Below are 19,168 nucleotides of genomic sequence, written 5' to 3'. Positions count from 1 at the left end.
TGGCCACGTCTCGCCGGCCGGACCCCGTATCCCGTTGGAGGGATGGCTGCGGCCGAACGTGCCCGCTGACGGGGCTATTTTGGCTCGAAGCTGGAAAAATCGCTGCGAAAACTCTCCGGAAAGATACGGACGGCATGAGCCGAAGTTGCGGCGACCGGATGAAAGAAGGGAACGGGGGGCGGGGAAGGGATTTCGTACAAAAACGAAAAAGGGGTGCAACACGAGGACTTCCCAGGGGGTCACCCATCCTAGTACTACTCTCGCCCAAGCACGCTTAACTGCGGAGTTCTGATGGGATCCGGTGCATTAGTGCTGGTATGATCGCACCCGATAGGCACTCCGCTTTCAATTCTTTTGGTACATTTTTCTGCCCCGTCGGGCACCGCTCCCTCTATCTCTGTCTTTCTTGGCCACGTCTCGCCGGCCGGACCCCGTATCCCGTTGGAGGGATGGCTGCGGCCGAACGTGCCCGCTGACGGGGCTATTTTGGCTCGAAGCTGGAAAAATCGCTGCGAAAACTCTCCGGGAAGATACGGACGGCATGAGCCGAAGTTGCGGCGACCGGATGAAAGAAGGGAACGGGGGGCGGGGAAGGGATTTCGTACAAAAACGAAAAAGGGGTGCAACACGAGGACTTCCCAGGGGGTCACCCATCCTAGTACTACTCTCGCCCAAGCACGCTTAACTGCGGAGTTCTGATGGGATCCGGTGCATTAGTGCTGGTATGATCGCACCCGATAGGTACTCCGCTTTCAATTCTTTTGGTACATTTTTCTGCCCCGTCGGGCACCGCTCCCTCTATCTCTGTCTTTCTTGGCCACGTCTCGCCGGCCGGACCCCGTATCCCGTTGGAGGGATGGCTGCGGCCGAACGTGCCCGCTGACGGGGCTATTTTGGCTCGAAGCTGGAAAAATCGCTGCGAAAACTCTCCGGGAAGATACGGACGGCATGAGCCGAAGTTGCGGCGACCGGATGAAAGAAGGGAACGGGGGGCGGGGAAGGGATTTCGTACAAAAACGAAAAAGGGGTGCAACACGAGGACTTCCCAGGGGGTCACCCATCCTAGTACTACTCTCGCCCAAGCACGCTTAACTGCGGAGTTCTGATGGGATCCGGTGCATTAGTGCTGGTATGATCGCACCCGAAAGGCACTCCGCTTTCAATTCTTTTGGTCCATTTTTCGGCCCCGTCGGGCACTGCTCGCTCTATCTCTGGCTTTCTTGGCCACGTCTCGCCGGCCGGACCCCGTATCCCGTTGGAGGGATGGCTGCGGCCGAACGTGCCCGCTGACGGGGCTATTTTGGCTCGAAGCTGGAAAAATCGCTGCGAAAACTCTCCGGGAAGATACGGACGGCATGAGCCGAAGTTGCGGCGACCGGATGAAAGAAGGGAACGGGGGGCGGGGAAGGGATTTCGTACAAAAACGAAAAAGGGGTGCAACACGAGGACTTCCCAGGGGGTCACCCATCCTAGTACTACTCTCGCCCAAGCACGCTTAACTGCGGAGTTCTGATGGGATCCGGTGCATTAGTGCTGTTATGATCGCACCCGATAGGCACTCCGCTTTCAATTCTTTTGGTCCATTTTTCTGCCCCGTCGGGCACCGCTCCCTCTATCTCTGGCTTTCTTGGCCACGTCTCGCCGGCCGGACCCCGTATCCCGTTGGAGGGATGGCTGCGGCCGAACGTGCCCGCTGACGGGGCTATTTTGGCTCGAAGCTGGAAAAATCGCTGCGAAAACTCTCCGGGAAGATACGGACGGCATGAGCCGAAGTTGCGGCGACCGGATGAAAGAAGGGAACGGGGGGCGGGGAAGAGATTTCGTACAAAAACGAAAAAGGGGTGCAACACGAGGACTTCCCAGGGGGTCACCCATCCTAGTACTACTCTCGCCCAAGCACGCTTAACTGCGGAGTTCTGATGGGATCCGGTGCATTAGTGCTGGTATGATCGCACCCGATAGGCACTCCGCTTTCAATTCTTTTGGTCCATTTTTCGGCCCCGTCGGGCACCGCTCCCTCTATCTCTGGCTTTCTTGCCCACGTCTCGCCGGCCGGACCCCGTATCCCGTTGGAGGGATGGCTGCGGCCGAACGTGCCCGCTGACGGGGCTATTTTGGCTCGAAGCTGGAAAAATCGCTGCGAAAACTCTCCGGGAAGATACGGACGGCATGAGCCGAAGTTGCGGCGACCGGATGAAAGAAGGGAACGGGGGGCGGGGAAGGGATTTCGTACAAAAACGAAAAAGGGGTGCAACACGAGGACTTCCCAGGGGGTCACCCATCCTAGTACTACTCTCGCCCAAGCACGCTTAACTGCGGAGTTCTGATGGGATCCGGTGCATTAGTGCTGTTATGATCGCACCCGATAGGCACTCCGCTTTCAATTCTTTTGGTCCATTTTTCGGCCCCGTCGGGCACCGCTCCCTCTATCTCTGGCTTTCTTGGCCACGTCTCGCCGGCCGGACCCCGTATCCCGTTGGAGGGATGGCTGCGGCCGAACGTGCCCGCTGACGGGGCTATTTTGGCTCGAAGCTGGAAAAATCGCTGCGAAAACTCTCCGGGAAGATACGGACGGCATGAGCCGAAGTTGCGGCGACCGGATGAAAGAAGGGAACGGGGGGCGGGGAAGAGATTTCGTACAAAAACGAAAAAGGGGTGCAACACGAGGACTTCCCAGGGGGTCACCCATCCTAGTACTACTCTCGCCCAAGCACGCTTAACTGCGGAGTTCTGATGGGATCCGGTGCATTAGTGCTGGTATGATCGCACCCGATAGGCACTCCGCTTTCAATTCTTTTGGTCCATTTTTCGGCCCCGTCGGGCACCGCTCGCTCTATCTCTGTCTTTCTTGGCCACGTCTCGCCGGCCGGACCCCGTATCCCGTTGGAGGGATGGCTGCGGCCGAACGTGCCCGCTGACGGGGCTATTTTGGCTCGAAGCTGGAAAAATCGCTGCGAAAACTCTCCGGGAAGATACGGACGGCATGAGCCGAAGTTGCGGCGACCGGATGAAAGAAGGGAACGGGGGGCGGGGAAGGGATTTCGTACAAAAACGAAAAAGGGGTGCAACACGAGGACTTCCCAGGGGATCACCCATCCTAGTACTACTCTCGCCCAAGCACGCTTAACTGCGGAGTTCTGATGGGATCCGGTGCATTAGTGCTGTTATGATCGCACCCGATAGGCACTCCGCTTTCAATTCTTTTGGTCCATTTTTCTGCCCCGTCGGGCACCGCTCCCTCTATCTCTGGCTTTCTTGGCCACGTCTCGCCGGCCGGACCCCGTATCCCGTTGGAGGGATGGCTGCGGCCGAACGTGCCCGCTGACGGGGCTATTTTGGCTCGAAGCTGGAAAAATCGCTGCGAAAACTCTCCGGGAAGATACGGACGGCATGAGCCGAAGTTGCGGCGACCGGATGAAAGAAGGGAACGGGGGGCGGGGAAGAGATTTCGTACAAAAACGAAAAAGGAGTGCAACACGAGGACTTCCCAGGGGGTCACCCATCCTAGTACTACTCTCGCCCAAGCACGCTTAACTGCGGAGTTCTGATGGGATCCGGTGCATTAGTGCTGGTATGATCGCACCCGATAGGCACTCCGCTTTCAATTCTTTTGGTCCATTTTTCGGCCCCGTCGGGCACCGCTCCCTCTATCTCTGGCTTTCTTGCCCACGTCTCGCCGGCCGGACCCCGTATCCCGTTGGAGGGATGGCTGCGGCCGAACGTGCCCGCTGACGGGGCTATTTTGGCTCGAAGCTGGAAAAATCGCTGCGAAAACTCTCCGGGAAGATACGGACGGCATGAGCCGAAGTTGCGGCGACCGGATGAAAGAAGGGAACGGGGGGCGGGGAAGGGATTTCGTACAAAAACGAAAAAGGGGTGCAACACGAGGACTTCCCAGGGGGTCACCCATCCTAGTACTACTCTCGCCCAAGCACGCTTAACTGCGGAGTTCTGATGGGATCCGGTGCATTAGTGCTGTTATGATCGCACCCGATAGGCACTCCGCTTTCAATTCTTTTGGTCCATTTTTCGGCCCCGTCGGGCACCGCTCCCTCTATCTCTGGCTTTCTTGGCCACGTCTCGCCGGCCGGACCCCGTATCCAGTTGGAGGGATGGCTGCGGCCGAACGTGCCCGCTGACGGGGCTATTTTGGCTCGAAGCTGGAAAAATCGCTGCGAAAACTCTCCGGGAAGATACGGACGGCATGAGCCGAAGTTGCGGCGACCGGATGAAAGAAGGGAACGGGGGGCGGGGAAGAGATTTCGTACAAAAACGAAAAAGGGGTGCAACACGAGGACTTCCCAGGGGGTCACCCATCCTAGTACTACTCTCGCCCAAGCACGCTTAACTGCGGAGTTCTGATGGGATCCGGTGCATTAGTGCTGGTATGATCGCACCCGATAGGCACTCCGCTTTCAATTCTTTTGGTACATTTTTCTGCCCCGTCGGGCACCGCTCCCTCTATCTCTGTCTTTCTTGGCCACGTCTCGCCGGCCGGACCCCGTATCCCGTTGGAGGGATGGCTGCGGCCGAACGTGCCCGCTGACGGGGCTATTTTGGCTCGAAGCTGGAAAAATCGCTGCGAAAACTCTCCGGAAAGATACGGACGGCATGAGCCGAAGTTGCGGCGACCGGATGAAAGAAGGGAACGGGGGGCGGGGAAGGGATTTCGTACAAAAACGAAAAAGGGGTGCAACACGAGGACTTCCCAGGGGGTCACCCATCCTAGTACTACTCTCGCCCAAGCACGCTTAACTGCGGAGTTCTGATGGGATCCGGTGCATTAGTGCTGGTATGATCGCACCCGATAGGCACTCCGCTTTCAATTCTTTTGGTACATTTTTCTGCCCCGTCGGGCACCGCTCCCTCTATCTCTGTCTTTCTTGGCCACGTCTCGCCGGCCGGACCCCGTATCCCGTTGGAGGGATGGCTGCGGCCGAACGTGCCCGCTGACGGGGCTATTTTGGCTCGAAGCTGGAAAAATCGCTGCGAAAACTCTCCGGGAAGATACGGACGGCATGAGCCGAAGTTGCGGCGACCGGATGAAAGAAGGGAACGGGGGGCGGGGAAGGGATTTCGTACAAAAACGAAAAAGGGGTGCAACACGAGGACTTCCCAGGGGGTCACCCATCCTAGTACTACTCTCGCCCAAGCACGCTTAACTGCGGAGTTCTGATGGGATCCGGTGCATTAGTGCTGGTATGATCGCACCCGATAGGCACTCCGCTTTCAATTCTTTTGGTACATTTTTCTGCCCCGTCGGGCACCGCTCCCTCTATCTCTGTCTTTCTTGGCCACGTCTCGCCGGCCGGACCCCGTATCCCGTTGGAGGGATGGCTGCGGCCGAACGTGCCCGCTGACGGGGCTATTTTGGCTCGAAGCTGGAAAAATCGCTGCGAAAACTCTCCGGGAAGATACGGACGGCATGAGCCGAAGTTGCGGCGACCGGATGAAAGAAGGGAACGGGGGGCGGGGAAGGGATTTCGTACAAAAACGAAAAAGGGGTGCAACACGAGGACTTCCCAGGGGGTCACCCATCCTAGTACTACTCTCGCCCAAGCACGCTTAACTGCGGAGTTCTGATGGGATCCGGTGCATTAGTGCTGGTATGATCGCACCCGAAAGGCACTCCGCTTTCAATTCTTTTGGTCCATTTTTCGGCCCCGTCGGGCACTGCTCGCTCTATCTCTGGCTTTCTTGGCCACGTCTCGCCGGCCGGACCCCGTATCCCGTTGGAGGGATGGCTGCGGCCGAACGTGCCCGCTGACGGGGCTATTTTGGCTCGAAGCTGGAAAAATCGCTGCGAAAACTCTCCGGGAAGATACGGACGGCATGAGCCGAAGTTGCGGCGACCGGATGAAAGAAGGGAACGGGGGGCGGGGAAGGGATTTCGTACAAAAACGAAAAAGGGGTGCAACACGAGGACTTCCCAGGGGGTCACCCATCCTAGTACTACTCTCGCCCAAGCACGCTTAACTGCGGAGTTCTGATGGGATCCGGTGCATTAGTGCTGTTATGATCGCACCCGATAGGCACTCCGCTTTCAATTCTTTTGGTCCATTTTTCTGCCCCGTCGGGCACCGCTCCCTCTATCTCTGGCTTTCTTGGCCACGTCTCGCCGGCCGGACCCCGTATCCCGTTGGAGGGATGGCTGCGGCCGAACGTGCCCGCTGACGGGGCTATTTTGGCTCGAAGCTGGAAAAATCGCTGCGAAAACTCTCCGGGAAGATACGGACGGCATGAGCCGAAGTTGCGGCGACCGGATGAAAGAAGGGAACGGGGGGCGGGGAAGAGATTTCGTACAAAAACGAAAAAGGGGTGCAACACGAGGACTTCCCAGGGGGTCACCCATCCTAGTACTACTCTCGCCCAAGCACGCTTAACTGCGGAGTTCTGATGGGATCCGGTGCATTAGTGCTGGTATGATCGCACCCGATAGGCACTCCGCTTTCAATTCTTTTGGTCCATTTTTCGGCCCCGTCGGGCACCGCTCCCTCTATCTCTGGCTTTCTTGCCCACGTCTCGCCGGCCGGACCCCGTATCCCGTTGGAGGGATGGCTGCGGCCGAACGTGCCCGCTGACGGGGCTATTTTGGCTCGAAGCTGGAAAAATCGCTGCGAAAACTCTCCGGGAAGATACGGACGGCATGAGCCGAAGTTGCGGCGACCGGATGAAAGAAGGGAACGGGGGGCGGGGAAGGGATTTCGTACAAAAACGAAAAAGGGGTGCAACACGAGGACTTCCCAGGGGGTCACCCATCCTAGTACTACTCTCGCCCAAGCACGCTTAACTGCGGAGTTCTGATGGGATCCGGTGCATTAGTGCTGTTATGATCGCACCCGATAGGCACTCCGCTTTCAATTCTTTTGGTCCATTTTTCGGCCCCGTCGGGCACCGCTCCCTCTATCTCTGGCTTTCTTGGCCACGTCTCGCCGGCCGGACCCCGTATCCCGTTGGAGGGATGGCTGCGGCCGAACGTGCCCGCTGACGGGGCTATTTTGGCTCGAAGCTGGAAAAATCGCTGCGAAAACTCTCCGGGAAGATACGGACGGCATGAGCCGAAGTTGCGGCGACCGGATGAAAGAAGGGAACGGGGGGCGGGGAAGAGATTTCGTACAAAAACGAAAAAGGGGTGCAACACGAGGACTTCCCAGGGGGTCACCCATCCTAGTACTACTCTCGCCCAAGCACGCTTAACTGCGGAGTTCTGATGGGATCCGGTGCATTAGTGCTGGTATGATCGCACCCGATAGGCACTCCGCTTTCAATTCTTTTGGTACATTTTTCTGCCCCGTCGGGCACCGCTCCCTCTATCTCTGTCTTTCTTGGCCACGTCTCGCCGGCCGGACCCCGTATCCCGTTGGAGGGATGGCTGCGGCCGAACGTGCCCGCTGACGGGGCTATTTTGGCTCGAAGCTGGAAAAATCGCTGCGAAAACTCTCCGGAAAGATACGGACGGCATGAGCCGAAGTTGCGGCGACCGGATGAAAGAAGGGAACGGGGGGCGGGGAAGGGATTTCGTACAAAAACGAAAAAGGGGTGCAACACGAGGACTTCCCAGGGGGTCACCCATCCTAGTACTACTCTCGCCCAAGCACGCTTAACTGCGGAGTTCTGATGGGATCCGGTGCATTAGTGCTGGTATGATCGCACCCGATAGGCACTCCGCTTTCAATTCTTTTGGTACATTTTTCTGCCCCGTCGGGCACCGCTCCCTCTATCTCTGTCTTTCTTGGCCACGTCTCGCCGGCCGGACCCCGTATCCCGTTGGAGGGATGGCTGCGGCCGAACGTGCCCGCTGACGGGGCTATTTTGGCTCGAAGCTGGAAAAATCGCTGCGAAAACTCTCCGGGAAGATACGGACGGCATGAGCCGAAGTTGCGGCGACCGGATGAAAGAAGGGAACGGGGGGCGGGGAAGGGATTTCGTACAAAAACGAAAAAGGGGTGCAACACGAGGACTTCCCAGGGGGTCACCCATCCTAGTACTACTCTCGCCCAAGCACGCTTAACTGCGGAGTTCTGATGGGATCCGGTGCATTAGTGCTGGTATGATCGCACCCGAAAGGCACTCCGCTTTCAATTCTTTTGGTCCATTTTTCGGCCCCGTCGGGCACTGCTCGCTCTATCTCTGGCTTTCTTGGCCACGTCTCGCCGGCCGGACCCCGTATCCCGTTGGAGGGATGGCTGCGGCCGAACGTGCCCGCTGACGGGGCTATTTTGGCTCGAAGCTGGAAAAATCGCTGCGAAAACTCTCCGGGAAGATACGGACGGCATGAGCCGAAGTTGCGGCGACCGGATGAAAGAAGGGAACGGGGGGCGGGGAAGAGATTTCGTACAAAAACAAAAAAGGGGTGCAACACGAGGACTTCCCAGGGGGTCACCCATCCTAGTACTACTCTCGCCCAAGCACGCTTAACTGCGGAGTTCTGATGGGATCCGGTGCATTAGTGCTGGTATGATCGCACCCGATAGGCACTCCGCTTTCAATTCTTTTGGTACATTTTTCTGCCCCGTCGGGCACCGCTCCCTCTATCTCTGTCTTTCTTGGCCACGTCTCGCCGGCCGGACCCCGTATCCCGTTGGAGGGATGGCTGCGGCCGAACGTGCCCGCTGACGGGGCTATTTTGGCTCGAAGCTGGAAAAATCGCTGCGAAAACTCTCCGGAAAGATACGGACGGCATGAGCCGAAGTTGCGGCGACCGGATGAAAGAAGGGAACGGGGGGCGGGGAAGGGATTTCGTACAAAAACGAAAAAGGGGTGCAACACGAGGACTTCCCAGGGGGTCACCCATCCTAGTACTACTCTCGCCCAAGCACGCTTAACTGCGGAGTTCTGATGGGATCCGGTGCATTAGTGCTGGTATGATCGCACCCGATAGGCACTCCGCTTTCAATTCTTTTGGTCCATTTTTCTGCCCCGTCGGGCACTGCTCGCTCTATCTCTGGCTTTCTTGGCCACGTCTCGCCGGCCGGACCCCGTATCCCGTTGGAGGGATGGCTACGGCCGAGAGTGCCCGCTGAAGGGGGCTATTTTGGCTCGCAGCTCGAAAAATCGCTGCGAAAACTCTCCGGGAAGATACGGACGGAATGAGCCGAAGTTGCGGCGACCGGATGAAAGAAGGGAACGGGGGGCGGGGAAGGGATTTCGTACAAAAACGAAAAAGGGGTGCAACACGAGGACTTCCCAGGGGGTCACCCATCCTAGTACTACTCTCGCCCAAGCACGCTTAACTGCGGAGTTCTGATGGGATCCGGTGCATTAGTGCTGGTATGATCGCACCCGATAGGCACTCCGCTTTCAATTCTTTTGGTACATTTTTCTGCCCCGTCGGGCACCGCTCCCTCTATCTCTGTCTTTCTTGGCCACGTCTCGCCGGCCGGACCCCGTATCCCGTTGGAGGGATGGCTGCGGCCGAACGTGCCCGCTGACGGGGCTATTTTGGCTCGAAGCTGGAAAAATCGCTGCGAAAACTCTCCGGGAAGATACGGACGGCATGAGCCGAAGTTGCGGCGACCGGATGAAAGAAGGGAACGGGGGGCGGGGAAGAGATTTCGTACAAAAACAAAAAAGGGGTGCAACACGAGGACTTCCCAGGGGGTCACCCATCCTAGTACTACTCTCGCCCAAGCACGCTTAACTGCGGAGTTCTGATGGGATCCGGTGCATTAGTGCTGGTATGATCGCACCCGATAGGCACTCCGCTTTCAATTCTTTTGGTACATTTTTCTGCCCCGTCGGGCACCGCTCCCTCTATCTCTGTCTTTCTTGGCCACGTCTCGCCGGCCGGACCCCGTATCCCGTTGGAGGGATGGCTGCGGCCGAACGTGCCCGCTGACGGGGCTATTTTGGCTCGAAGCTGGAAAAATCGCTGCGAAAACTCTCCGGAAAGATACGGACGGCATGAGCCGAAGTTGCGGCGACCGGATGAAAGAAGGGAACGGGGGGCGGGGAAGGGATTTCGTACAAAAACGAAAAAGGGGTGCAACACGAGGACTTCCCAGGGGGTCACCCATCCTAGTACTACTCTCGCCCAAGCACGCTTAACTGCGGAGTTCTGATGGGATCCGGTGCATTAGTGCTGGTATGATCGCACCCGATAGGCACTCCGCTTTCAATTCTTTTGGTCCATTTTTCTGCCCCGTCGGGCACTGCTCGCTCTATCTCTGGCTTTCTTGGCCACGTCTCGCCGGCCGGACCCCGTATCCCGTTGGAGGGATGGCTACGGCCGAGAGTGCCCGCTGAAGGGGGCTATTTTGGCTCGCAGCTCGAAAAATCGCTGCGAAAACTCTCCGGGAAGATACGGACGGAATGAGCCGAAGTTGCGGCGACCGGATGAAAGAAGGGAACGGGGGGCGGGGAAGGGATTTCGTACAAAAACGAAAAAGGGGTGCAACACGAGGACTTCCCAGGGGGTCACCCATCCTAGTACTACTCTCGCCCAAGCACGCTTAACTGCGGAGTTCTGATGGGATCCGGTGCATTAGTGCTGGTATGATCGCACCCGATAGGCACTCCGCTTTCAATTCTTTTGGTACATTTTTCTGCCCCGTCGGGCACCGCTCCCTCTATCTCTGTCTTTCTTGGCCACGTCTCGCCGGCCGGACCCCGTATCCCGTTGGAGGGATGGCTGCGGCCGAACGTGCCCGCTGACGGGGCTATTTTGGCTCGAAGCTGGAAAAATCGCTGCGAAAACTCTCCGGGAAGATACGGACGGCATGAGCCAAAGTTGCGGCGACCGGATGAAAGAAGGGAACGGGGGGCGGGGAAGAGATTTCGTACAAAAACAAAAAAGGGGTGCAACACGAGGACTTCCCAGGGGGTCACCCATCCTAGTACTACTCTCGCCCAAGCACGCTTAACTGCGGAGTTCTGATGGGATCCGGTGCATTAGTGCTGGTATGATCGCACCCGAAAGGCACTCCGCTTTCAATTCTTTTGGTCCATTTTTCGGCCCCGTCGGGCACCGCTCCCTCTATCTCTGTCTTTCTTGGCCACGTCTCGCCGGCCGGACCCCGTATCCCGTTGGAGGGATGGCTGCGGCCGAACGTGCCCGCTGACGGGGCTATTTTGGCTCGAAGCTGGAAAAATCGCTGCGAAAACTCTCCGGAAAGATACGGACGGCATGAGCCGAAGTTGCGGCGACCGGATGAAAGAAGGGAACGGGGGGCGGGGAAGGGATTTCGTACAAAAACGAAAAAGGGGTGCAACACGAGGACTTCCCAGGGGGTCACCCATCCTAGTACTACTCTCGCCCAAGCACGCTTAACTGCGGAGTTCTGATGGGATCCGGTGCATTAGTGCTGGTATGATCGCACCCGATAGGCACTCCGCTTTCAATTCTTTTGGTACATTTTTCTGCCCCGTCGGGCACCGCTCCCTCTATCTCTGTCTTTCTTGGCCACGTCTCGCCGGCCGGACCCCGTATTCCGTTGGAGGGATGGCTGCGGCCGAACGTGCCCGCTGACGGGGCTATTTTGGCTCGAAGCTGGAAAAATCGCTGCGAAAACTCTCCGGGAAGATACGGACGGCATGAGCCGAAGTTGCGGCGACCGGATGAAAGAAGGGAACGGGGGGCGGGGAAGGGATTTCGTACAAAAACGAAAAAGGGGTGCAACACGAGGACTTCCCAGGGGGTCACCCATCCTAGTACTACTCTCGCCCAAGCACGCTTAACTGCGGAGTTCTGATGGGATCCGGTGCATTAGTGCTGGTATGATCGCACCCGAAAGGCACTCCGCTTTCAATTCTTTTGGTCCATTTTTCGGCCCCGTCGGGCACTGCTCGCTCTATCTCTGGCTTTCTTGGCCACGTCTCGCCGGCCGGACCCCGTATCCCGTTGGAGGGATGGCTGCGGCCGAACGTGCCCGCTGACGGGGCTATTTTGGCTCGAAGCTGGAAAAATCGCTGCGAAAACTCTCCGGGAAGATACGGACGGCATGAGCCGAAGTTGCGGCGACCGGATGAAAGAAGGGAACGGGGGGCGGGGAAGAGATTTCGTACAAAAACAAAAAAGGGGTGCAACACGAGGACTTCCCAGGGGGTCACCCATCCTAGTACTACTCTCGCCCAAGCACGCTTAACTGCGGAGTTCTGATGGGATCCGGTGCATTAGTGCTGGTATGATCGCACCCGATAGGCACTCCGCTTTCAATTCTTTTGGTACATTTTTCTGCCCCGTCGGGCACCGCTCCCTCTATCTCTGTCTTTCTTGGCCACGTCTCGCCGGCCGGACCCCGTATCCCGTTGGAGGGATGGCTGCGGCCGAACGTGCCCGCTGACGGGGCTATTTTGGCTCGAAGCTGGAAAAATCGCTGCGAAAACTCTCCGGAAAGATACGGACGGCATGAGCCGAAGTTGCGGCGACCGGATGAAAGAAGGGAACGGGGGGCGGGGAAGGGATTTCGTACAAAAACGAAAAAGGGGTGCAACACGAGGACTTCCCAGGGGGTCACCCATCCTAGTACTACTCTCGCCCAAGCACGCTTAACTGCGGAGTTCTGATGGGATCCGGTGCATTAGTGCTGGTATGATCGCACCCGATAGGCACTCCGCTTTCAATTCTTTTGGTCCATTTTTCTGCCCCGTCGGGCACTGCTCGCTCTATCTCTGGCTTTCTTGGCCACGTCTCGCCGGCCGGACCCCGTATCCCGTTGGAGGGATGGCTACGGCCGAGAGTGCCCGCTGAAGGGGGCTATTTTGGCTCGCAGCTCGAAAAATCGCTGCGAAAACTCTCCGGGAAGATACGGACGGAATGAGCCGAAGTTGCGGCGACCGGATGAAAGAAGGGAACGGGGGGCGGGGAAGGGATTTCGTACAAAAACGAAAAAGGGGTGCAACACGAGGACTTCCCAGGGGGTCACCCATCCTAGTACTACTCTCGCCCAAGCACGCTTAACTGCGGAGTTCTGATGGGATCCGGTGCATTAGTGCTGGTATGATCGCACCCGATAGGCACTCCGCTTTCAATTCTTTTGGTACATTTTTCTGCCCCGTCGGGCACCGCTCCCTCTATCTCTGTCTTTCTTGGCCACGTCTCGCCGGCCGGACCCCGTATCCCGTTGGAGGGATGGCTGCGGCCGAACGTGCCCGCTGACGGGGCTATTTTGGCTCGAAGCTGGAAAAATCGCTGCGAAAACTCTCCGGGAAGATACGGACGGCATGAGCCGAAGTTGCGGCGACCGGATGAAAGAAGGGAACGGGGGGCGGGGAAGAGATTTCGTACAAAAACAAAAAAGGGGTGCAACACGAGGACTTCCCAGGGGGTCACCCATCCTAGTACTACTCTCGCCCAAGCACGCTTAACTGCGGAGTTCTGATGGGATCCGGTGCATTAGTGCTGGTATGATCGCACCCGATAGGCACTCCGCTTTCAATTCTTTTGGTACATTTTTCTGCCCCGTCGGGCACCGCTCCCTCTATCTCTGTCTTTCTTGGCCACGTCTCGCCGGCCGGACCCCGTATCCCGTTGGAGGGATGGCTGCGGCCGAACGTGCCCGCTGACGGGGCTATTTTGGCTCGAAGCTGGAAAAATCGCTGCGAAAACTCTCCGGAAAGATACGGACGGCATGAGCCGAAGTTGCGGCGACCGGATGAAAGAAGGGAACGGGGGGCGGGGAAGGGATTTCGTACAAAAACGAAAAAGGGGTGCAACACGAGGACTTCCCAGGGGGTCACCCATCCTAGTACTACTCTCGCCCAAGCACGCTTAACTGCGGAGTTCTGATGGGATCCGGTGCATTAGTGCTGTTATGATCGCACCCGATAGGCACTCCGCTTTCAATTCTTTTGGTCCATTTTTCGGCCCCGTCGGGCACCGCTCCCTCTATCTCTGGCTTTCTTGGCCACGTCTCGCCGGCCGGACCCCGTATCCCGTTGGAGGGATGGCTGCGGCCGAACGTGCCCGCTGACGGGGCTATTTTGGCTCGAAGCTGGAAAAATCGCTGCGAAAACTCTCCGGGAAGATACGGACGGCATGAGCCGAAGTTGCGGCGACCGGATGAAAGAAGGGAACGGGGGGCGGGGAAGGGATTTCGTACAAAAACGAAAAAGGGGTGCAACACGAGGACTTCCCAGGGGGTCACCCATCCTAGTACTACTCTCGCCCAAGCACGCTTAACTGCGGAGTTCTGATGGGATCCGGTGCATTAGTGCTGTTATGATCGCACCCGATAGGCACTCCGCTTTCAATTCTTTTGGTCCATTTTTCGGCCCCGTCGGGCACCGCTCCCTCTATCTCTGGCTTTCTTGGCCACGTCTCGCCGGCCGGACCCCGTATCCCGTTGGAGGGATGGCTGCGGCCGAACGTGCCCGCTGACGGGGCTATTTTGGCTCGAAGCTGGAAAAATCGCTGCGAAAACTCTCCGGGAAGATACGGACGGCATGAGCCGAAGTTGCGGCGACCGGATGAAAGAAGGGAACGGGGGGCGGGGAAGAGATTTCGTACAAAAACAAAAAAGGGGTGCAACACGAGGACTTCCCAGGGGGTCACCCATCCTAGTACTACTCTCGCCCAAGCACGCTTAACTGCGGAGTTCTGATGGGATCCGGTGCATTAGTGCTGGTATGATCGCACCCGATAGGCACTCCGCTTTCAATTCTTTTGGTACATTTTTCTGCCCCGTCGGGCACCGCTCCCTCTATCTCTGTCTTTCTTGGCCACGTCTCGCCGGCCGGACCCCGTATCCCGTTGGAGGGATGGCTGCGGCCGAACGTGCCCGCTGACGGGGCTATTTTGGCTCGAAGCTGGAAAAATCGCTGCGAAAACTCTCCGGAAAGATACGGACGGCATGAGCCGAAGTTGCGGCGACCGGATGAAAGAAGGGAACGGGGGGCGGGGAAGGGATTTCGTACAAAAACGAAAAAGGGGTGCAACACGAGGACTTCCCAGGGGGTCACCCATCCTAGTACTACTCTCGCCCAAGCACGCTTAACTGCGGAGTTCTGATGGGATCCGGTGCATTAGTGCTGGTATGATCGCACCCGATAGGCACTCCGCTTTCAATTCTTTTGGTCCATTTTTCGGCCCCGTCGGGCACCGCTCGCTCTATCTCTGTCTTTCTTGGCCACGTCTCGCCGGCCGGACCCCGTATCCCGTTGGAGGGATGGCTGCGGCCGAACGTGCCCGCTGACGGGGCTATTTTGGCTCGAAGCTGGAAAAATCGCTGCGAAAACTCTCCGGGAAGATACGGACGGCATGAGCCGAAGTTGCGGCGACCGGATGAAAGAAGGGAACGGGGGGCGGGGAAGGGATTTCGTACAAAAACGAAAAAGGGGTGCAACACGAGGACTTCCCAGGGGGTCACCCATCCTAGTACTACTCTCGCCCAAGCACGCTTAACCGCGGAGTTCTGATGGGATCCGGTGCATTAGTGCTGGTATGATCGCACCCGATAGGCACTCCGCTTTCAATTCTTTTGGTCCATTTTTCGGCCCCGTCGGGCACCGCTCGCTCTATCTCTGGCTTTCTTGGCCACGTCTCGCCGGCCGGACCCCGTATCCCGTTGGAGGGATGGCTACGGCCGAGAGTGCCCGCTGAAGGGGGCTATTTTGGCTCGCAGCTCGAAAAATCGCTGCGAAGACTCTCCGGGAAGATACGGACGGAATGAGCCGAAGTTGCGGCGACCGGATGAAAGAAGGGAACGGGGGGCGGGGAAGGGATTTCGTACAAAAACGAAAAAGGGGTGCAACACGAGGACTTCCCAGGGGGTCACCCATCCTAGTACTACTCTCGCCCAAGCACGCTTAACTGCGGAGTTCTGATGGGATCCGGTGCATTAGTGCTGGTATGATCGCACCCGATAGGCACTCCGCTTTCAATTCTTTTGGTACATTTTTCTGCCCCGTCGGGCACCGCTCCCTCTATCTCTGTCTTTCTTGGCCACGTCTCGCCGGCCGGACCCCGTATCCCGTTGGAGGGATGGCTGCGGCCGAACGTGCCCGCTGACGGGGCTATTTTGGCTCGAAGCTGGAAAAATCGCTGCGAAAACTCTCCGGGAAGATACGGACGGCATGAGCCGAAGTTGCGGCGACCGGATGAAAGAAGGGAACGGGGGGCGGGGAAGGGATTTCGTACAAAAACGAAAAAGGGGTGCAACACGAGGACTTCCCAGGGGGTCACCCATCCTAGTACTACTCTCGCCCAAGCACGCTTAACTGCGAAGTTCTGATGGGATCTGGTGACTTAGTGCTGGTATGATCGCACCCGATAGGCACTCCGCTTTCAATTCTTTTGTTCCATTTTTCTGCCCCGTCGGGCACTCCTCGCTCTATCTTGGCCACGTCTCGCCGGCCGGACCCCGAGTCCAGTTGGAGGGATGGCTACGGCCGAACGTGCCCGCTGACGGGGCTATTTTGGCTCGCAGCTCGAAAAATCGCTGCGAAATCTCTCCGGGAAGATCCGGACGGAATGAGCCGAAGTTGCGGCGACCGGATGAAAGAAAGGGAACGGGGGGCGGGGAAGGGATTTCGTACAAAAACGAAAAAGGGGTGCAACACAAGGACTTCCCAGGGGGTCACCCATCCTAGTACTACTCTCGCCCAAGCACGCTTAACTGCGGAGTTCTGATGGGATCCGGTGCATTAGTGCTGGTATGATCGCACCCGATAGGCACTCCGCTTTCAATTCTTTTGTTCCATTTTTCTGCCCCGTCGGGCACTGCTCGCTCTATCTTGGCCACGTCTCGCCGGCCGGACCCCGTGTCCCGTTGGAGGGATGGCTACGGCCGAACGTGCCCGCTGACGGGGCTATTTTGGCTCGCAGCTCGAAAAATCGCTGCGAAATCTCTCCGGGAAGATCCGGACGGAATGAGCCGAAGTTGCGGCGACCGGATGAAAGAAGGGAACGGGGGGCGGGGAAGGGATTTCGTACAAAAACGAAAAAGCGGTGCAACACGAGGACTTCCCAGGGGGTCACCCATCCTAGTACTACTCTCGCCCAAGCACGCTTAACTGCGGAGTTCTGATGGGATCCGGTGCATTAGTGCTTGGAGGATCGCACCCGATAGGCACTCCGCTTTCAATTCTTTTGTTCCATTTTTCTGCCCCGTCGGGCACTGCTCGCTCTATCTTGGCCACGTCTCGCCGGCCGGACCCCGTGTCCCGTTGGAGGGATGGCTACGGCCGAACGTGCCCGCTGACGGGGCTATTTTGGCTCGCAGCTCGAAAAATCGCTGCGAAATCTCTCCGGGAAGATCCGGACGGAATGAGCCGAAGTTGCGGCGACCGGATGAAAGAAGGGAACGGGGGGCGGGGAAGGGATTTCGTACAAAAACGAAAAAGGGGTGCAACACGAGGACTTCCCAGGGGATCACCCATCCTAGTACTACTCTCGCCCAAGCACGCTTAACAGCGGAGTTCTGATGGGATCCGGTGCATTAGTGCTGGTATGATCGCACCCGATAGGCACTCCGCTTTCAATTCTTTTGTTCCATTTTTCTGCCCCGTCGGGCACCGCTCGCTCTATCTTGGCCACGTCTCGCCGGGCGGACCCCGTGTCCCGTTGGAGGGATGGCTACGGCCGAACGTGCCCGCTGACGGGGCTATTTTGGCTCGCAGCTCGAAAAATCGCTGCGAAATCTCTCCGGGAAGATCCGGACGGAATGAGCCGAAGTTGCGGCGACCGGATGAAAGAAGGGAACGGGGGGCGGGGAAGGGATTTCGTACAAAAACGAAAAAGGGGTGCAACACGAGGACTTCCCAGGGGATCACCCATCCTAGTACTACTCTCGCCAAAGCACGCTTAACAGCGGAGTTCTGATGGGATCCGGTGCATTAGTGCTGGTATGATCGCACCCGATAGGCACTCCGCTTTCAATTCTTTTGTTCCATTTTTCTGCCCCGTCGGGCACCGCTCGCTCTATCTTGGCCACGTCTCGCCGGGCGGACCCCGTGTCCCGTTGGAGGGATGGCTACGGCCGAACATGCCCGCTGACGGGGCTATTTTGGCTCGCAGCTCGAAAAATCGCTGCGAAATCTCTCCGGGAAGATCCGGACGGAATGAGCCGAAGTTGCGGCGACCGGATGAAAGAAGGGAACGGGGGGCGGGGAAGGGATTTCGTACAAAAACGAAAAAGGGGTGCAACACGAGGACTTCCCAGGGGGTCACCCATCCTAGTACTACTCTCGCCCAAGCACGCTTAACTGCGGAGTTCTGATGGGATCCGGTGCATTAGTGCTGGTATGATCGCACCCGATAGGCACTCCGCTTTCAATTCTTTTGGTCCATTTTTCGGCCCCGTCGGGCACCGCTCCCTCTATCTCTGGCTTTCTTGGCCACGTCTCGCCGGCCGGACCCCGTATCCCGTTGGAGGGATGGCTACGGCCGAGAGTGCCCGCTGAAGGGGGCTATTTTGGCTCGCAGCTCGAAAAATCGCTGCAGCGAAAACTCTCCGGGAAGATCCGGACGGAATGAGCCGAAGTTGCGGCGACCGGATGAAAGAAGGGAACGGGGGGCGGGGAAGGGATTTCGTACAAAAACGAAAAAGGGGTGCAACACGAGGACTTCCCAGGGGGTCACCCATCCTAGTACTACTCTCGCCCAAGCACGCTTAACTGCGGAGTTCTGATGGGATCCGGTGCATTAGTGCTGGTATGATCGCACCCGATAGGCACTCCGCTTTCAATTCTTTTGGTCCATTTTTCGGCCCCGTCGGGCACCGCTCGCTCTATCTCTGGCTTTCTTGGCCACGTCTCGCCGGCCGGACCCCGTATCCCGTTGGAGGGATGGCTGCGGCCGAACGTGCCCGCTGACGGGGCTATTTTGGCTCGAAGCTGGAAAAATCGCTGCGAAAACTCTCCGGGAAGATCCGGACGGCATGAGCCGAAGTTGCGGCGACCGGATGAAAGAAGGGAACGGGGGGCGGGGAAGGGATTTCGTACAAAAACGAAAAAGGGGTGCAACACGAGGACTTCCCAGGGGGTCACCCATCCTAGTACTACTCTCGCCCAAGCACGCTTAACTGCGGAGTTCTGATGGGATCCGGTGCATTAGTGCTGGTATGATCGCACCCGATAGGCACTCCGCTTTCAATTCTTTTGGTCCATTTTTCTGCCCCGTCGGGCACTGCTCACTCTATCTCTGGCTTTCTTGGCCACGTCTCGCCGGCCGGACCCCGTATCCCGTTGGAGGGATGGCTACGGCCGAGAGTGCCCGCTGAAGGGGGCTATT

The 19,168-nt window shown here is 57.9% G+C and overlaps 47 non-coding genes across 47 annotated transcripts; all 47 read right to left on the bottom strand.

Annotated features, from left to right (window-relative positions):
* Nucleotides 1-210: 210 nt before the first annotated feature.
* Nucleotides 211-329, bottom strand: LOC131305963 (5S ribosomal RNA). Its single transcript, XR_009193515.1, has one exon. It is a non-coding gene; the product is annotated as a 5S ribosomal RNA (ribosomal RNA).
* Nucleotides 330-617: 288 nt separating this feature from the next.
* Nucleotides 618-736, bottom strand: LOC131305962 (5S ribosomal RNA). Its single transcript, XR_009193514.1, has one exon. It is a non-coding gene; the product is annotated as a 5S ribosomal RNA (ribosomal RNA).
* Nucleotides 737-1,024: 288 nt separating this feature from the next.
* On the bottom strand, nucleotides 1,025-1,143 carry LOC131305960 (5S ribosomal RNA). Its single transcript, XR_009193512.1, has one exon. It is a non-coding gene; the product is annotated as a 5S ribosomal RNA (ribosomal RNA).
* Nucleotides 1,144-1,431: 288 nt separating this feature from the next.
* LOC131305462 (5S ribosomal RNA) lies at nucleotides 1,432-1,550 on the bottom strand. The gene has a single exon (XR_009193043.1). It is a non-coding gene; the product is annotated as a 5S ribosomal RNA (ribosomal RNA).
* Nucleotides 1,551-1,838: 288 nt separating this feature from the next.
* On the bottom strand, nucleotides 1,839-1,957 carry LOC131305959 (5S ribosomal RNA). Its single transcript, XR_009193511.1, has one exon. It is a non-coding gene; the product is annotated as a 5S ribosomal RNA (ribosomal RNA).
* A 288-nt stretch (nucleotides 1,958-2,245) lies between these two features.
* On the bottom strand, nucleotides 2,246-2,364 carry LOC131305461 (5S ribosomal RNA). Its single transcript, XR_009193042.1, has one exon. It is a non-coding gene; the product is annotated as a 5S ribosomal RNA (ribosomal RNA).
* Nucleotides 2,365-2,652: 288 nt separating this feature from the next.
* Nucleotides 2,653-2,771, bottom strand: LOC131305958 (5S ribosomal RNA). Its single transcript, XR_009193510.1, has one exon. It is a non-coding gene; the product is annotated as a 5S ribosomal RNA (ribosomal RNA).
* Nucleotides 2,772-3,059: 288 nt separating this feature from the next.
* On the bottom strand, nucleotides 3,060-3,178 carry LOC131305544 (5S ribosomal RNA). The gene has a single exon (XR_009193121.1). It is a non-coding gene; the product is annotated as a 5S ribosomal RNA (ribosomal RNA).
* A 288-nt stretch (nucleotides 3,179-3,466) lies between these two features.
* On the bottom strand, nucleotides 3,467-3,585 carry LOC131305180 (5S ribosomal RNA). Its single transcript, XR_009192778.1, has one exon. It is a non-coding gene; the product is annotated as a 5S ribosomal RNA (ribosomal RNA).
* A 288-nt stretch (nucleotides 3,586-3,873) lies between these two features.
* Nucleotides 3,874-3,992, bottom strand: LOC131305460 (5S ribosomal RNA). Its single transcript, XR_009193041.1, has one exon. It is a non-coding gene; the product is annotated as a 5S ribosomal RNA (ribosomal RNA).
* Nucleotides 3,993-4,280: 288 nt separating this feature from the next.
* LOC131305957 (5S ribosomal RNA) lies at nucleotides 4,281-4,399 on the bottom strand. The gene has a single exon (XR_009193509.1). It is a non-coding gene; the product is annotated as a 5S ribosomal RNA (ribosomal RNA).
* Nucleotides 4,400-4,687: 288 nt separating this feature from the next.
* On the bottom strand, nucleotides 4,688-4,806 carry LOC131305956 (5S ribosomal RNA). Its single transcript, XR_009193508.1, has one exon. It is a non-coding gene; the product is annotated as a 5S ribosomal RNA (ribosomal RNA).
* Nucleotides 4,807-5,094: 288 nt separating this feature from the next.
* On the bottom strand, nucleotides 5,095-5,213 carry LOC131305955 (5S ribosomal RNA). The gene has a single exon (XR_009193507.1). It is a non-coding gene; the product is annotated as a 5S ribosomal RNA (ribosomal RNA).
* A 288-nt stretch (nucleotides 5,214-5,501) lies between these two features.
* On the bottom strand, nucleotides 5,502-5,620 carry LOC131305954 (5S ribosomal RNA). Its single transcript, XR_009193506.1, has one exon. It is a non-coding gene; the product is annotated as a 5S ribosomal RNA (ribosomal RNA).
* A 288-nt stretch (nucleotides 5,621-5,908) lies between these two features.
* On the bottom strand, nucleotides 5,909-6,027 carry LOC131305458 (5S ribosomal RNA). Its single transcript, XR_009193039.1, has one exon. It is a non-coding gene; the product is annotated as a 5S ribosomal RNA (ribosomal RNA).
* A 288-nt stretch (nucleotides 6,028-6,315) lies between these two features.
* On the bottom strand, nucleotides 6,316-6,434 carry LOC131305953 (5S ribosomal RNA). Its single transcript, XR_009193505.1, has one exon. It is a non-coding gene; the product is annotated as a 5S ribosomal RNA (ribosomal RNA).
* A 288-nt stretch (nucleotides 6,435-6,722) lies between these two features.
* On the bottom strand, nucleotides 6,723-6,841 carry LOC131305456 (5S ribosomal RNA). The gene has a single exon (XR_009193038.1). It is a non-coding gene; the product is annotated as a 5S ribosomal RNA (ribosomal RNA).
* A 288-nt stretch (nucleotides 6,842-7,129) lies between these two features.
* On the bottom strand, nucleotides 7,130-7,248 carry LOC131305952 (5S ribosomal RNA). The gene has a single exon (XR_009193504.1). It is a non-coding gene; the product is annotated as a 5S ribosomal RNA (ribosomal RNA).
* Nucleotides 7,249-7,536: 288 nt separating this feature from the next.
* On the bottom strand, nucleotides 7,537-7,655 carry LOC131305951 (5S ribosomal RNA). Its single transcript, XR_009193503.1, has one exon. It is a non-coding gene; the product is annotated as a 5S ribosomal RNA (ribosomal RNA).
* Nucleotides 7,656-7,943: 288 nt separating this feature from the next.
* Nucleotides 7,944-8,062, bottom strand: LOC131305949 (5S ribosomal RNA). Its single transcript, XR_009193501.1, has one exon. It is a non-coding gene; the product is annotated as a 5S ribosomal RNA (ribosomal RNA).
* Nucleotides 8,063-8,350: 288 nt separating this feature from the next.
* LOC131305948 (5S ribosomal RNA) lies at nucleotides 8,351-8,469 on the bottom strand. The gene has a single exon (XR_009193500.1). It is a non-coding gene; the product is annotated as a 5S ribosomal RNA (ribosomal RNA).
* A 288-nt stretch (nucleotides 8,470-8,757) lies between these two features.
* Nucleotides 8,758-8,876, bottom strand: LOC131305947 (5S ribosomal RNA). Its single transcript, XR_009193499.1, has one exon. It is a non-coding gene; the product is annotated as a 5S ribosomal RNA (ribosomal RNA).
* Nucleotides 8,877-9,165: 289 nt separating this feature from the next.
* On the bottom strand, nucleotides 9,166-9,284 carry LOC131305946 (5S ribosomal RNA). The gene has a single exon (XR_009193498.1). It is a non-coding gene; the product is annotated as a 5S ribosomal RNA (ribosomal RNA).
* A 288-nt stretch (nucleotides 9,285-9,572) lies between these two features.
* LOC131305945 (5S ribosomal RNA) lies at nucleotides 9,573-9,691 on the bottom strand. Its single transcript, XR_009193497.1, has one exon. It is a non-coding gene; the product is annotated as a 5S ribosomal RNA (ribosomal RNA).
* A 288-nt stretch (nucleotides 9,692-9,979) lies between these two features.
* LOC131305944 (5S ribosomal RNA) lies at nucleotides 9,980-10,098 on the bottom strand. Its single transcript, XR_009193496.1, has one exon. It is a non-coding gene; the product is annotated as a 5S ribosomal RNA (ribosomal RNA).
* Nucleotides 10,099-10,387: 289 nt separating this feature from the next.
* LOC131305943 (5S ribosomal RNA) lies at nucleotides 10,388-10,506 on the bottom strand. Its single transcript, XR_009193495.1, has one exon. It is a non-coding gene; the product is annotated as a 5S ribosomal RNA (ribosomal RNA).
* Nucleotides 10,507-10,794: 288 nt separating this feature from the next.
* LOC131305942 (5S ribosomal RNA) lies at nucleotides 10,795-10,913 on the bottom strand. Its single transcript, XR_009193494.1, has one exon. It is a non-coding gene; the product is annotated as a 5S ribosomal RNA (ribosomal RNA).
* A 288-nt stretch (nucleotides 10,914-11,201) lies between these two features.
* Nucleotides 11,202-11,320, bottom strand: LOC131305941 (5S ribosomal RNA). The gene has a single exon (XR_009193493.1). It is a non-coding gene; the product is annotated as a 5S ribosomal RNA (ribosomal RNA).
* A 288-nt stretch (nucleotides 11,321-11,608) lies between these two features.
* Nucleotides 11,609-11,727, bottom strand: LOC131305940 (5S ribosomal RNA). Its single transcript, XR_009193492.1, has one exon. It is a non-coding gene; the product is annotated as a 5S ribosomal RNA (ribosomal RNA).
* A 288-nt stretch (nucleotides 11,728-12,015) lies between these two features.
* Nucleotides 12,016-12,134, bottom strand: LOC131305938 (5S ribosomal RNA). Its single transcript, XR_009193490.1, has one exon. It is a non-coding gene; the product is annotated as a 5S ribosomal RNA (ribosomal RNA).
* Nucleotides 12,135-12,422: 288 nt separating this feature from the next.
* On the bottom strand, nucleotides 12,423-12,541 carry LOC131305937 (5S ribosomal RNA). Its single transcript, XR_009193489.1, has one exon. It is a non-coding gene; the product is annotated as a 5S ribosomal RNA (ribosomal RNA).
* A 289-nt stretch (nucleotides 12,542-12,830) lies between these two features.
* On the bottom strand, nucleotides 12,831-12,949 carry LOC131305936 (5S ribosomal RNA). Its single transcript, XR_009193488.1, has one exon. It is a non-coding gene; the product is annotated as a 5S ribosomal RNA (ribosomal RNA).
* A 288-nt stretch (nucleotides 12,950-13,237) lies between these two features.
* On the bottom strand, nucleotides 13,238-13,356 carry LOC131305935 (5S ribosomal RNA). Its single transcript, XR_009193487.1, has one exon. It is a non-coding gene; the product is annotated as a 5S ribosomal RNA (ribosomal RNA).
* A 288-nt stretch (nucleotides 13,357-13,644) lies between these two features.
* Nucleotides 13,645-13,763, bottom strand: LOC131305455 (5S ribosomal RNA). The gene has a single exon (XR_009193037.1). It is a non-coding gene; the product is annotated as a 5S ribosomal RNA (ribosomal RNA).
* Nucleotides 13,764-14,051: 288 nt separating this feature from the next.
* Nucleotides 14,052-14,170, bottom strand: LOC131305454 (5S ribosomal RNA). The gene has a single exon (XR_009193036.1). It is a non-coding gene; the product is annotated as a 5S ribosomal RNA (ribosomal RNA).
* Nucleotides 14,171-14,458: 288 nt separating this feature from the next.
* Nucleotides 14,459-14,577, bottom strand: LOC131305934 (5S ribosomal RNA). Its single transcript, XR_009193486.1, has one exon. It is a non-coding gene; the product is annotated as a 5S ribosomal RNA (ribosomal RNA).
* A 288-nt stretch (nucleotides 14,578-14,865) lies between these two features.
* LOC131305933 (5S ribosomal RNA) lies at nucleotides 14,866-14,984 on the bottom strand. The gene has a single exon (XR_009193485.1). It is a non-coding gene; the product is annotated as a 5S ribosomal RNA (ribosomal RNA).
* A 288-nt stretch (nucleotides 14,985-15,272) lies between these two features.
* Nucleotides 15,273-15,391, bottom strand: LOC131305212 (5S ribosomal RNA). Its single transcript, XR_009192808.1, has one exon. It is a non-coding gene; the product is annotated as a 5S ribosomal RNA (ribosomal RNA).
* A 289-nt stretch (nucleotides 15,392-15,680) lies between these two features.
* Nucleotides 15,681-15,799, bottom strand: LOC131305932 (5S ribosomal RNA). Its single transcript, XR_009193484.1, has one exon. It is a non-coding gene; the product is annotated as a 5S ribosomal RNA (ribosomal RNA).
* Nucleotides 15,800-16,087: 288 nt separating this feature from the next.
* Nucleotides 16,088-16,206, bottom strand: LOC131305673 (5S ribosomal RNA). Its single transcript, XR_009193245.1, has one exon. It is a non-coding gene; the product is annotated as a 5S ribosomal RNA (ribosomal RNA).
* Nucleotides 16,207-16,485: 279 nt separating this feature from the next.
* Nucleotides 16,486-16,604, bottom strand: LOC131305193 (5S ribosomal RNA). Its single transcript, XR_009192790.1, has one exon. It is a non-coding gene; the product is annotated as a 5S ribosomal RNA (ribosomal RNA).
* Nucleotides 16,605-16,882: 278 nt separating this feature from the next.
* Nucleotides 16,883-17,001, bottom strand: LOC131305709 (5S ribosomal RNA). Its single transcript, XR_009193279.1, has one exon. It is a non-coding gene; the product is annotated as a 5S ribosomal RNA (ribosomal RNA).
* A 278-nt stretch (nucleotides 17,002-17,279) lies between these two features.
* On the bottom strand, nucleotides 17,280-17,398 carry LOC131305529 (5S ribosomal RNA). The gene has a single exon (XR_009193107.1). It is a non-coding gene; the product is annotated as a 5S ribosomal RNA (ribosomal RNA).
* A 278-nt stretch (nucleotides 17,399-17,676) lies between these two features.
* Nucleotides 17,677-17,795, bottom strand: LOC131305690 (5S ribosomal RNA). Its single transcript, XR_009193261.1, has one exon. It is a non-coding gene; the product is annotated as a 5S ribosomal RNA (ribosomal RNA).
* Nucleotides 17,796-18,073: 278 nt separating this feature from the next.
* Nucleotides 18,074-18,192, bottom strand: LOC131305931 (5S ribosomal RNA). Its single transcript, XR_009193483.1, has one exon. It is a non-coding gene; the product is annotated as a 5S ribosomal RNA (ribosomal RNA).
* A 292-nt stretch (nucleotides 18,193-18,484) lies between these two features.
* Nucleotides 18,485-18,603, bottom strand: LOC131305930 (5S ribosomal RNA). The gene has a single exon (XR_009193482.1). It is a non-coding gene; the product is annotated as a 5S ribosomal RNA (ribosomal RNA).
* Nucleotides 18,604-18,891: 288 nt separating this feature from the next.
* Nucleotides 18,892-19,010, bottom strand: LOC131305929 (5S ribosomal RNA). The gene has a single exon (XR_009193481.1). It is a non-coding gene; the product is annotated as a 5S ribosomal RNA (ribosomal RNA).
* Nucleotides 19,011-19,168: the final 158 nt, after the last annotated feature.

The sequence above is a fragment of the Rhododendron vialii genome, chromosome 10a (genome assembly GCF_030253575.1).
Source record: "Rhododendron vialii isolate Sample 1 chromosome 10a, ASM3025357v1".
In the NCBI taxonomy this organism is placed as follows: Eukaryota; Viridiplantae; Streptophyta; class Magnoliopsida; order Ericales; family Ericaceae; genus Rhododendron; species Rhododendron vialii.
This window is presented reverse-complemented; position numbering and strand designations above follow the sequence as displayed.